Source organism: Furipterus horrens, unplaced genomic scaffold (assembly GCF_987537825.1).
Source record: "Furipterus horrens unplaced genomic scaffold, mFurHor1.1.pri manual_scaffold_5, whole genome shotgun sequence".
Lineage (NCBI taxonomy): Eukaryota > Metazoa > Chordata > Mammalia > Chiroptera > Furipteridae > Furipterus > Furipterus horrens.
This window is the reverse complement of record NW_028327175.1, coordinates 46,741,173-46,754,301: the sequence shown is the minus strand read 5'-3', so window position 1 is coordinate 46,754,301 and position 13,129 is coordinate 46,741,173.

Here is a 13,129-nt window from a genome sequence, read left to right as displayed (position 1 = left end):
GGACCCAGAGGACTGCCCGCCTCCCCCGCCACCACCACCACCGCCACCCTTCCAACGAGCCCAAGTCCGGCCGCTGCCGTTTGTGCTCAGTCCTTGTCCCTGTCCCCAGGCCCTCGGGGAAACTGCAAAACTCACGCCACGAAACGCCCGCGTTTACCCACCCCGCAAATACCGGCACCGAGGTGGTGACTTAGTTTATTTGTCCCTAAATCTAGGCTTTGCTATAATGGCAGTTCCTCTTTAATTAATAAAGCCTCCCATTGGAACTCCCCAGGGCAGAGTTTTGAACACATGGGAGGTTGAAAATTATGCAGAAGATATTCCGTGAGAGAGTATCTTGGGGGTGGGTGGTGGGTGGGTAGAGGACTTTTTAGAACTTCGAAAGGACACCGTGGGCCAAATTAATAGGCAGATGGTACAAAAAAAGGTAATATATTTGTTATGAGAGATTATACTGTCAGTATAATTTTCAAAAAAAAGTTATGAACACGATGCTATTATGAAATAGAATGAAAATGTGTCAACGATTTTATTAAAGTCATTAATTAGGCAATTATTATAATGATAAGTCTGGTTTAAAGGCAATTTGATAAAGCACTGTTAGAATAAGATGGCTGAATTGTTAAAAATTGGGTAGTTTCGTAGAGTGACTCAGCCCTCTGTATCTGAGCCTGGGCACTCCCATCCCCATTCCAGAAAAAAGAAATTGTTTATAACGAATTCCCAAGAGCAATGCAAATATTTACTAGCGACAGGCCTCTATATAATATTTGGAGATGAGTAGCAGGTTTACAAGCAAGCAAAAACAATGTCGTTGAATCAGATGTGGCAGGGATTCAAAAGTTCTCTCCCTCTTTCCTCTTCCCTGGTTTCCCCTCCCCGCTTCCTTTTCCTTTCCTCTCCTCTCAGAATATATCTCTGTCTTTCAACTCAGTTGGTGTTTTGTTTGTTTGTTTGTTTTTGCTTCCTTCTCGGACAGGCTCCTTCTTCATTATGATACCCAGGGTATCAAGGGTGACCCCACAGGAAAGCTATGTTCCTCACTCCTCCATGTTAGTCCTGGTTAGGATCCCAACTGACAGGCTGGATCCATCCTTAGGAGGCAGCTAGAGAAGTCACATGACCAACATGAACTAGGGATCCCAGTTTTCCCCAAAGCAGAGGCATTCTGTTTCCCAAGAAAGAGAAAGGAATGTTAGACCAGAACCACAGATCTACTACAGAAGAATCTGAAAATGTTGATGCAAAGCTGCAAGAAAAGACTTCAGAGTAACTTTACGGGGAATGCTTCAAGTTCTAGAAAAGCAAGCCTCAGGGTCACACTATTCTTCCTTCATATAATCAACATACATTTTATCTGCAGTATCCTTTATTGCCACTTTTTACTGTTAATTGAAGGCTAACACAGCATAGTATTACCAAGATTCAATTTCCAATTCATATTGTTCAAATTACCATATGTTAAATGGCAACTTCACTTTGTGTGTTAGTTACCTATTGCTGTGGGAAAAAAAATTACTCCGAAACTTAGGAGCTTAAAGCAACAACAAATAAATTATAATATAATATCACAGTTTCTGTGGATCAGGGATTCAGGATCTTAGCTGGGTGATTCTGGCTCAGAGCCTCTCGAGAGGTTGCAGTCATCTGAAGGATTTTTTTGAAAGCTTGGCTGATACTGGAGAATCTGATTCTAAGGTAACTTCCATGCCTGTTGGCAAGAGAACTGAGTGGTTTTTTTTGCTGGCTGTTGGCAGAAGCCCTAAGTTACTTGCCGTGTGTGTCTCTCTGTAGAGCTTCTTGTGGATACTTAAAACATGGCAGCTTGGGGGCAGAGAGAGAGAGAGAGAGAGAGAATAGAGCCCACACAAAGAGAAAGAAGCCAGGATGCCTTTATCACTTAATTTTGTTAGTGATGCTTCCACCTTTTGAGCCATTAAAAAGTTACTAAATAAAGCCCACATTCAAGGGGAAGAAAATAAGCTTCACCATTTGAAGTGAAGATCCATTCTCTGACCACAAATTATTTATATTCCTCCCATGTGCAAAATACATTCCCTTCCTCTCAAAAACCCCTACGTCTCATCTCTTTAGAACATCAGCTTGAAATCCAGAATGTTGGCATATAGCTTGGTGTGGATGAGGCTCCTTGGATGTATCCTTACATATCCTCCAGTAATGTTCTAATCTGAAGACCTGTGAACTAAAGAGACAAATTATCTGCCCCTCACACATATAAAATACAAAGTGAGACAAAGGACAACCACTACAGTCAGTTCTATTCAAAAGAGGTGTCGAAGGGTCTGTAGCAACTGCAGAATCTAGCCGAGCAAATGCTGGAAGTTCCTTGATTAGGTTACAAAGCCTGAAAATAATCTCTCTGGCTCTCTGGGTTTTGGTTCTGCCTTTTGATTCATCTTTCCTTTTCATGAAGAGTAATACGTGTTTGCAGCTGAGTAGATTTATCAGCCTGCTTTCTACTTGTAGAATTTTGGGGGTGCAAGGACCTTTTTAAATTTGGTACTATCCTTATCCCTTTCAGTTCCAACTAGCAGTGCCTCTGCTAATATAATTCTGCTAAAAACTGTTGACTCCCTATGCATCTCACTGAGGTTCATGCCACTAGACAAAAAGCACACCCATCAATTTCTTCAAGGTATGTATGCCCTTCTCTACCCTGGGCTTCTGTTGGGGGGTAATACCTTTAGAAGCCCTTTACAGTAATTTAATTGAAAGGATCTGTTAGGCACACCCTTAAAATATTCAGTTGACCTGTCTCATTGACAGATACTTTGAGGCACCACAAATACATCTTCCTGGGGTCTTAAGGGACTTTACAGTCACAACCTTGGTTTCATGTTTAGCCTGTTTTCCTGAGAGTGCCCACATTTGATCTTTTCCTGAAAGCCAAGTTTTCATTTTAGTATCATTAGCTGCCCAGAGAGTCTAGAAATCTGTAAAAACAATCAAATCATGGCTCCTTTATGTTCAACAGTCCTTCCTTTTGCTTATCGTGCTCCTTTCACATTTCAACAGAGCAGAAGGATGACGCTAGGAGGCACGTTGAGCACTCTAGTTGGAAACCTTTTTTTTTTTTAAAGTATATTTTATTGATTATGTTGTTACAATAGCCCCAATATTTTTCCCCTTTGCTTCCCTCTGCCCAGTACCCCCCTTCCCTCCAGCAGTCCCACCCCCCCTTAGTTCATGTCCTTGGGTTGTGCATATAAGTTCTTTGACTACACCCTTTCCTATATTATTCTTAACTTCCCTCTGTCTGTTTTGTACTAATTGATTATGCTTTTTAATCCCTGCACCATATCCCCATTCTCCCCTTTCCCTCTCCCAGCTGATAACCCTCCAAATGATCCCCATACCTCTGATTCTGTTTCTATTCTGGTTTGCTTAGTTGGATTTTGTTTTTATTTTTTAGATTCAGTTGTTGATAGTTGTGAGTTTGTTGTCATTTTCATGTTCATAGTTTTGATGTTCTTTTTCTTAAATAAGTTTCTTTGACATTTCATGTAATAATAGCCTGGTGATGATGAACTCTTTTAGCTTTACCTTGTCTTGGAAGCACTTCATCTGCCCTTCCATTCTTTGTTTGTTGGACTTCCATGCAGTTTGATTTTCTAGAACTTCTAATTGTTTCTAGTTTTGAGGTGGTTGTATTCCTTCTTAGTTGTGGAGGGAGATGAAGCATTTCTGTCTAGGCCTCCATCTTGGCCAGAAGTCTAGCTGGAAATCTTAGTTAGGCCACTCATTTATTAGGTAGGCATAACTTCTACTTTCTGCGTGGCTACAGGCCATCGTGTGGCTAATATTTCTGCTGTGACATAACAGGGATCTCGTGTCCTCCAGTTTCTGGTAAGATTTTCCTGACTGTTCTTTAAGTGAGCTTCCTCAAGTCTATGCTTCTGCAGTTTACAAGGTACTTTATGCCTTCACTAACCCTATCTTCAGAGTCATTCCAGCTCCTGTCTACTGCATAATGCCAAAGTCACAGCCACTTTTTAGTTGTTTGTTATAGCAGCACCCCCACTTCCAGGTATCAAAATTGATATTATCCGTTTCTGTGTAACAAATTACAAACACTTAAAGCAGAGGTTCTCAACCTGTGGATCGCGACCACTTTGGGGGTTGAGCGACCCTTTCACAGAGGTTGCCTAAGACCATCGGAAAACACATATAATTACATATTATTTTTGTGATTAATCACTATGCTTTAATTATGTTCAATTTGTAACAATGAAAATACATCCTGCATATCAGATATTTACATTACAATTCATAACAGTAGCAAAATTATAGTTATGAAGTAGCAACGAAAATAATTTTATGGTTGGGGGTCACCACAACATGAGGAACTGTATTAAAGAGTCGCGGCGTTAGGAAGGTTGAGAACCACTGACTTAAAGGATGTGTACAATTAAAATGTTGATAGTGCCAAATTTCCTTCCAAATGGGTAAATGTGTATGTGTGTCCATTCCTCATAACCTTATCTCACAATATCATTAATCTTTTTCAATTTGGTAGGGTTTTTTAATTTCTACGTAATTACTTCTGAAGTTGGATAAAATGACCATTTTATATCTTCTAGTGAGAGCCTCTTTATATCTTTTGTGCTGTTTTCTTTCTCTAATGATTTGTACAGGTGATTTTAAAATTATAAATATTAATCTGTCCTGTATATTGCAAATATTTTCTCCTAGGCCATCAATTTTCTTTTATTTTTACTTACATGATATTTTGTCTTACAGTGGTTTTAACTTCTTCTGAGATCTAATGTGTTTATCTTCCTTTTATGGCTTCAGGATTTATCTTCATTAGGATTCAAACATAATAAAAATTCTCCTTTTTCTAATCATGTTATATTTTTGTTTCTGAGTTGCATGCTTTACTCTAGCCAATATTCATTTTTGTGCATAGTTAAGGTAAGGCTGTGAGGGAAGAGTGATATTAGGGAACATATAAAATGGAGTCACTTGAGCCAATCCTATGAAGGTTGGGGCATGGGGAAAGATTGTGTTCTTGCTCTAACTAGCCTGAGAACTTAAACTTTTTGAACTTTCCCATCCTGTGCCATTGCCTAGATATACATCTGGACAAACACTAGATCTCTAGATAACCCTTTGATTAACCCCATGAAGGACTCACGTATCCAAGCCACCTGACATCCATTACCCACACCACCAGCCATGACCAGACCTCCTAGCACCCATTCTCTGGGGCACCTGGCATCCATCATCCAGACTGACACCTGACTGATAATTGTCCTAGGCCAATTCATTTTAACAAGTGTCAGAATAATTTTTTATTTAACACACTTATTTAGACAGTATTTGTGAGGGGGAAGGGAGCATTTAGGAAATTTATCTTATTTCTAGCTCAGGTTTGCAGATAGATAATTGACCAGTCATTCAAGTCTTAGTTACAGGGAACAAAATCTACTCTATCATTCAAGTCTTAGTTACAGGGAACAAAGTCTACTCTTAGTTGGTTTTGGCAGAAATGAATAAACTGCAGGGTAAGGGCCAAAGACCTTGACTCTTGGCTGAAATTCTTTGAGCAAGTGCTCCTTTCATGACTAGGAAGCCATATGCTGAACAGAGAAGCCTTTTCTATAGCTGCTAACTCTGGAATCACACTAGTTCAGCTTCAGTCTGCACCATTAAAAGGGATATACCTCATACCCTGTCTCTTGTCAGTACTTAATTCACTTCTGAATTCAAGTCTTAAAGTAACCACATCTATATAAGAAACAAACAAAAAAAACCCCAAACTAACAAACAAACAAACAAAAAACAACAATCATGCAATCCTAGTAGCAAGGGGTTCTGGGAAATGTAGCTTTTAGCTTCTGTTACTATAGGAAGACACACTAGATAGGAGGTTGAAGTAGATGGAGCCTGAGTGAATTTAGCGTCGTCAGAGGCAGTACTGCGATGAACTGAGATGAGTGGACAGCCTAGGGTCCAGGCAGACAGGTAGGTGAAGCAGCCTAACCCTTAAAGAAACTCGAACAGCCTGTGGCTGGGAGGGAGCTCTGATACTGGAAGTGGCTCCTCTCTCTGACTACATTTCTCTGCTCTTGCGACATAGCCAGAAACAATCCTGAAATATTTATGAATTCTGTCACTGCAATCATGAAAACTGAGAGCGAACTCCATTTGGCACAGGAATGCTAAAGACTTTTCCAGAAGATCAAGAGGGGTTGGAGTTAAATCTGCTCTGGCCAATTCGCAAGCACTCCTCCGTGTTTTCAAGGTTAGCCATAGAAAGAGCTCTCTTATTCCCTTAGCTTTTAAACAGTGCCATCTGGTGGCTCAGCTTCTCCCTTCAGCACCTCTCCAGACCTGCACTTTTTTCTATTGATAAAGAATATTTATATCATTTGGCTATTCATTTAATCTGTTAATACAGACCAAGTATCAAGATGCTAAAAAAAGGAAATCCCAGATCCATCTGGAAATCTTTTGGTGACTAAAGGCTGCCATGATGCTGCAAAATGTGAAGATCCACAAGCAGCTAAACTTCTAAGACTCCTAAAATCCCAATCTCTGGATTAGGGGCAAAGGTCATGTTGGTGACTGCCTGTCTCCTAGCCCTCCTAAAAAATGTCCCTTCTTTATCCTCTACCCACCCTCCACAATTGGTCACGGAATGTGAGATATTATAATTATGGAGGAATCTGAAATGGGAGGGGACTGGGAAATGTAACGGCAAAGGGACTTAATTCGATGTATATAAGTGAACCAGGACATATGAGAGGACATCTGTTGGGTGAAAAGAAATGGCACCAGATACTCAGGCCAGGGTTTACTAGGAGGGGCACTGCTGCCGGGTCTGCACATTGACCTGCCCTGCACTCCCACATGAAGGAGTCTAGAAAGAGATGGGGGACTTTGTCTTCTTGGGGAGGGCAAAGTTCTTGGGGTTAGAGATTGGCTCTTGGCTGCATTGCTTTCCAGAGGCATTCAGTCTGGTCAGTTGCTTCAGAGATGAGGAGGCCCGAAGAGAATCACCCACACAATTTGAGGTTGATTCCAGGGCAGGGAACGAAGTTCCCCTCTCACTGAACCCTGCAGGCAGTTGGCACTTAAATTGCTCCTGCCAGTGTTGGCGTGGAGAGCTGTGTGGTGTGGTGTTGTGTGAGAAGGACCTGGAAGCTCAGCCAGAGCCTTCCGAAGGGTGCAAACAAGAACACCTTCCTTTTGCTGAAGATACACCGATTAGATGAGGGAGCTACGGGCTGCTCTGGAGAGCTGCCTATCTGAGCAAGGGCCTGTGTACCATAACTGGCCTGCAGGTATACCACAGGCAGGGAGATGAGGGGAGACATGGTGACCCTCTTCATAGTTCATGATGTCGTGAAGCCAGAGCAGTCTGGGGTGAGGGGTGTGGCCTGAGAACAGGTGTCACATACGTTGGGAGACCAGACAGGCACCTCCGTGGGAACAACCTACACCGACTTCATCATCCCTGAGTCCCCGTGTGACAAGAGAAGCAGGAGTAGCCAATAGCAAAGCAGTGCCTCTTCCTGGTCTTATCAAGGGGCCAGACTCCATATGAGCAAGAAACTACTTTCCTAAAATCCATCAAGGAAACCTCCTGGTACAAGGACAGAATCCTAGATCCAAGAAGCAGCTCAGATATGACCAGGCCCAGGGGTTTTCGGCCTCATTAGCGTCAGGCTCACCGCAGGAACATAGGGAAAGCACCAGTGCCCGCACGCCGCCCAGGTCTATTCAATAAGAATCATCAATTGTCAGACAAGGGTGATTTTTTTAAATATACAACTTTGTTGAGCATATTTGACATACAATAAGTTACATATATTTAAAGTGCACAGTTTGGTTACGCTTAAGGTATATAGCAGTGGAACAATCACTACAAACAAGATAATGGACATTTCCATTACCCTAAAATGTTTCTTCCGGCTTCTTCCTTCTGTCCCTGCCCTTCCTATCCCCAACTCACCTCCTATCCAGACAACTGTTGATCTTCTTTCTGTTACCATAACCTAGTTTGCAATTTCAGAATCTTATAGAAACGAAATCATAGGTTCTCTTCTTCGGTCTTGTTTCTTAGCATAATTATTCTGAGATTCATGCATGCTGCAGCATGTATCAATAATTCATTCTTTTTATTAATGACTGGTGCTCCATTGTATGGATATACAACAATTTGTTTATCCATTTACCATTTGATGAGCATTTGGGTTATTGCCAGTTCAGCAGAGATGAAGTCCCATCTGGGTAGCATGAATGAGGGACACTTACTATTTCTCCCGGCCCCAGAGCACTTAGTTGGTGACACTCTCGTGGCACTGCCATCCCTTCTTACAGTTGGTACTTTGTCATCCGTGTTTCTGTGTATTGCTCTAGCCCTCAAGGACAACGATAATTATAGACGATTACAATCGTCTCCACGGCTGTAGATCCCTTATGCATTCCCCACAGGCTCCATATGGAGATAGTTACTTTTCATCTTCCGATGAGGCCTTGAACTTCCCTTCTGCCCTGTTTCTGTTCAGACCACACTGCCTGTCCGGAAAGTCCTTCCCCTCTCTTCTCCGCCAGCCTCCTTGGCACCCTCCACCCCCCAACTCTGCTTATCAACATTCTACAGTCAGCATTGTGTTGGTTCAAAAGAGGAAAACAGGTCGATGGCATAGAATTGATGGCCCTGATACAGACCCTAGTAGATTAGATATAAGGTTTAATATGTGCCGGAGGAGTTAGCACAGGTTAGGGTAGAAGAGAAGGATAGTCAATAAATGGCATAGGAACAATTGATGAGCTCCTTGGAGGAAAAATCAATTTAGATAATCGTATCAGCCCTTCCAAAATGAAGTCCAGATTTATTGATGGGGTAGGTAGGTTTTAAAAAACCTAGAAGAGCCCTGGCTGCTGTGGCTCAGTGGATTGAGTGTCAGCCTGTGAGCCCAGTGTCACTGGTTCGATTCCCAGCTAGGGCACGTTACTAGGTTTCACGTCAGGTCCCCAGTTGGGAGCGTGAGTGAGAGGCAACCACACAGTGATGTTTCTCTCCCTCTCTTTCTCCTTCCCCCTCTCTCTAAAAATAAAAAGTAAGTAAACAAACAAATAAAAAAATAAAAATAAAAAATAAAATAAAAAACCTAGAAGAAATTGAGAGCTTAGCTTAGATTTGGGTGATGCTCATAAAAGAAAAAAAATCAGTACTTCAAAATCTCTCAGACTTTTGCATGTTAAAAAAGTGACCCAAATTAAAATGTACTCTTTGAACTTTAAGAAAATATTGTGGCAAATGCAGCTTGTAATGGCATAATATACTTATTATATAAAGTGCTCACACAGACCAAGAAGCATGTTATAGAAAATTGCCAGAAGATGTGTCCAAATAAGGAAATACTGTTGGCTAATGAACATACGAGCAAAAGTTCAACCTTACTTGCTGCACTCTAACATGTGTACAGTGCAAAACGGAAGATGTATCGGTCCTTTGTAGATTAAATTACTCAGGATTAGAAACGATGCAAGCACTTAATGATTACGCTACAGTTACCAGTGCTTGATCATGGCTGGCCTGCATCTGTGCCTCTGTATGTGCTCTCCTCACAGCAGGAGGCTCCTGGGGGCTAAGAGAAGCTATCACTTTAAAAGCCCTGCTATACACCAGACACTCCACACACAGTCTCTAAAACCATTATGGCAACCTTGCAAGGTACTTAGGATTGGTCTTATTTTAAAAAAGAGAAAAGTGAGGCTCTGAAGGGCACTACTAGGAGTCTGGGAGCCAGGACTGGAACTCCAGTTTTCTAACTACACATTCTGTTCCCACTCCACCAGGGCGGGCTGCCTCTCTGAAATTCTTATCTGGCAAAGAAGGCAGCTTCTGCTGTAGGCCTGGATCTAGAAGAACTGCTTCTCCCTTCCCCACTCCTCCCAGATTGGTAAGAAAGATGAATAAGAAGTTAGAAAAGAAAAACCAGAATAAGTACTGAGAAGGAAAAAGCAGAATTCAAAGGCAAAGGACAGAGTGCAGAGAAAAACAAAACAAAACCAGCTGCTGGGAAAGGTACTTACAGCAGCTCTTGGTATCCCTCCTCCCCAACTCCCCCTCCAAACCCTTCCCTCCCCTCCACCCCCCGCCCCTCAGCACACACACCACCTCAGGTAATTGTTCCCAGTGGCCATAGGTAACCCTGCTTGGACTGGGTCCAGCCTCCAAACATCAAGGCATTTTACAGCTGAATATCAAAGAGACAGGCTCCATCCCTTCATGGAGCAACAGGGCAGGGTGTCTGCTGAGGGCCTTTGCCCTTCCCAATCCACCCCTGTGGATAGTGGGTGTCATATAACCTTTGTGTGTGTGGTGGGGGGAGAGGGCAGTTAGTATTTGAAGATTCCTAATACACACTTCAGGGATGACTCGTGAGCTCTGAAGTATGCTCATCAAGAAAATACACTCTAGCCCTGGCTGGTGTGGTTCAGTGGATTGAGTCCCAGCCTGTGAACCAAAGGGTCGCTGTTTCGATTCCCAGTCAGGGCACATGCCTGGGGTTGTAGGCCAGGTCCCCAGTTGGGGGTGTGTGAGAGGCAACCACACATAATGTTTCTCTCCCTCTCTTCCTCCCTTCCCCTCACTCTAAAAAATAAAATCTTAAAAAATATACACTCCTAAACCACAGATTTCAATATTGTTTTTGATATCTAACAAAAGAGGGATGGTTAACTAACATAAGGAATGAGCAGAATGATTTCCTATCAGTGAAATGCAGAGTTGAAATCTGTGGCCGTCTAGAAAGACCTTATGGGTCCTGCTGCCCTCACACAAGCAAGTATGAGAGTCTCACAAGCTCAGTCCAAAGCCTTTGGAGTGCACCTGACCCTCAGACGCTCACTTGACCTGTGTTCTTCCTCATCCCCATGGCCTCTGTTTCCTGACCAAACTAGAAAGGTGGCTAATCCTGCCATAAAAGTATTGTTCCTCATTGGAGTGAGTCTCTCAAGCAAAGAGCTAGCTGGAATACCGGAAAAGAGGCGCGACCTTTCCCCACCTTCTAAGAATGAACTGTATGATCATTTTTATATGTGCTTCTTAATATAATAAACACTGGCATGTTTAGATGAATTTGGTTTCAGGCTCCCTTTTATTGTAATAAACCACGTGGTAGCAAGGTTGTCAGGGAGAGGATGTTCAGACCCCACTGTCTGAGCTACCATCATTTACAAGAATAACAATAATAACATATTAATTATATGACACTGGCGTGTGGAGACATGGCTTAGGTCAGTTTGCCAGGTGGCTGGTCCTTTTAGCCTGAGAACACATCTCCATGATGCCCTGAGAGCTTTTTCCTACCTGTGAGTATGAAGAAAAGACAGAGATGCTGATTTCAGAGATTGGAAGCTAAAAATTCCACTCCCCCCTCCTCAAATCCCTACTTTGGTTGAGAAGAGGAGAGACTTGACCCCAGTGATGTGCTTTCTCATTAGCTGCAATGACTGAGGCTCTCAGGGCCAGCTACCCTCATGCCCCAGGGCCAGTAGTGCTCTGCAGGCTGATTGTGTGTGTGTTGAGGGTGGAGAGGCTGGCTGGGGAAGGGGTGAGGGAAGTGACACCTGCTCTTGCTGAACCTGATCGTGTCTAGACTTCCAACTGGTCCAAGTGAGAATTTTAATTCTTGTAGACAATGAGAACCAGGCCTCCAATCACAGCCAACCAGGGCCATTTTCAATGTCACTGCCAACTTGACCTACTGTTATGGAAATTGCTCCAATTAGGAGCATGACATTTGCATGTGAAATGACAACTAAGCACTTGCTTAAGAGGCAATTTTTGTAAATGAAGCTGGGTGTTACTAAAATTGGGTATTTTATCCTTTGTTGGGATTATTTGTGACCCCATGAGAAGACAACCCTCTTTAAGAATTGCCTCATGGCCTGTCATAAATTACTTGTCCCTCAAATGCTTCCTATAGCTTGCAGACAAGCCCCTTGAAATAAGTGGGCTTCAATCACCAGTTTCAACAATTCTCCTGTCTCCAAGTAATAAAACATCTGGAAAATTGGGCTAAATGGATAAAACAGTCCTCTGTAATAAGTATCTGGCATCCTTACAACTCTGTATAATGCATTTTTTTAAATGACCAGATGTGGTACTTCTCTGTTATGAAGAACAGAGGCATGTTTTGTCATACTTTTTATTGCATTTAAAATGCAAGGTATATTTTCATGGCTCCCTGGAGAATGCTATCCCATTGATTGGGAATTTTTGACGTGTTGGTTTACAAACTTGAAAAGTAAGTGAGCCACTCAGAAAATTGCAGATATAATTTAGATAGTCATTACACTGGACACTCACAGGGAACTGGCTTAGGAAAAGGAATTCAGTCTATAAATTTTCCCTTCTTTCCTCGTGGGTTTGTTCCAAAGAGTCTCTGATCTTGTAGTGTTTTATGTTCTTATCTGTCTTCTGTAATATTTATGGCTTTATGAAGAAATGATTTCATCAAACTTGCTATTCACTTCTTCCCAATTTCTCATTAAGAAAGCTTAGCTGGTAACCCACCTGTGTAGTCTCCATTTTATAGTCCTTTGTGGGGTTCCCACAAGATGTTTTTAACATGTGTGCATGGGGCGGGGGGTAAAGATGTCTAGAACACAGTGCAGTGGGCTACTTACTATTCCACAAATCTCCCTGAACACTACACCGCACGCACACACACACACACACACACACACACACACAGTTTTTTAAATAAAGTTTGGAGAGCACAGAAAAGTACAAAAAAAAAAAAAAAAAAGACCTAAAAAATCTGTAACTATATTCAGTTATCACCACTGTTTATATGTACTTTTCATTTTATAAAAATGACAGTCCTGCTCTACCTACTGTTTTGTCACTTTGAATACCACAAACATTTTCCCTTTTATTGACTATTCCTTTAAAATATGTCGTGACGGGTAGACCATTTTTACTGAACTAGTTTACTTGGGGTCATTTAAACTTTCAGAAATGTTTACTACTGTAAATGAGATAAATATCTTATGTAAAAATCGTTATACAGGTCTCTGATTCTTTGCCAGAAGTAGAATTACTAGATCAAAGCATATGAACTTTTGTTTTTAAGACTTGGAT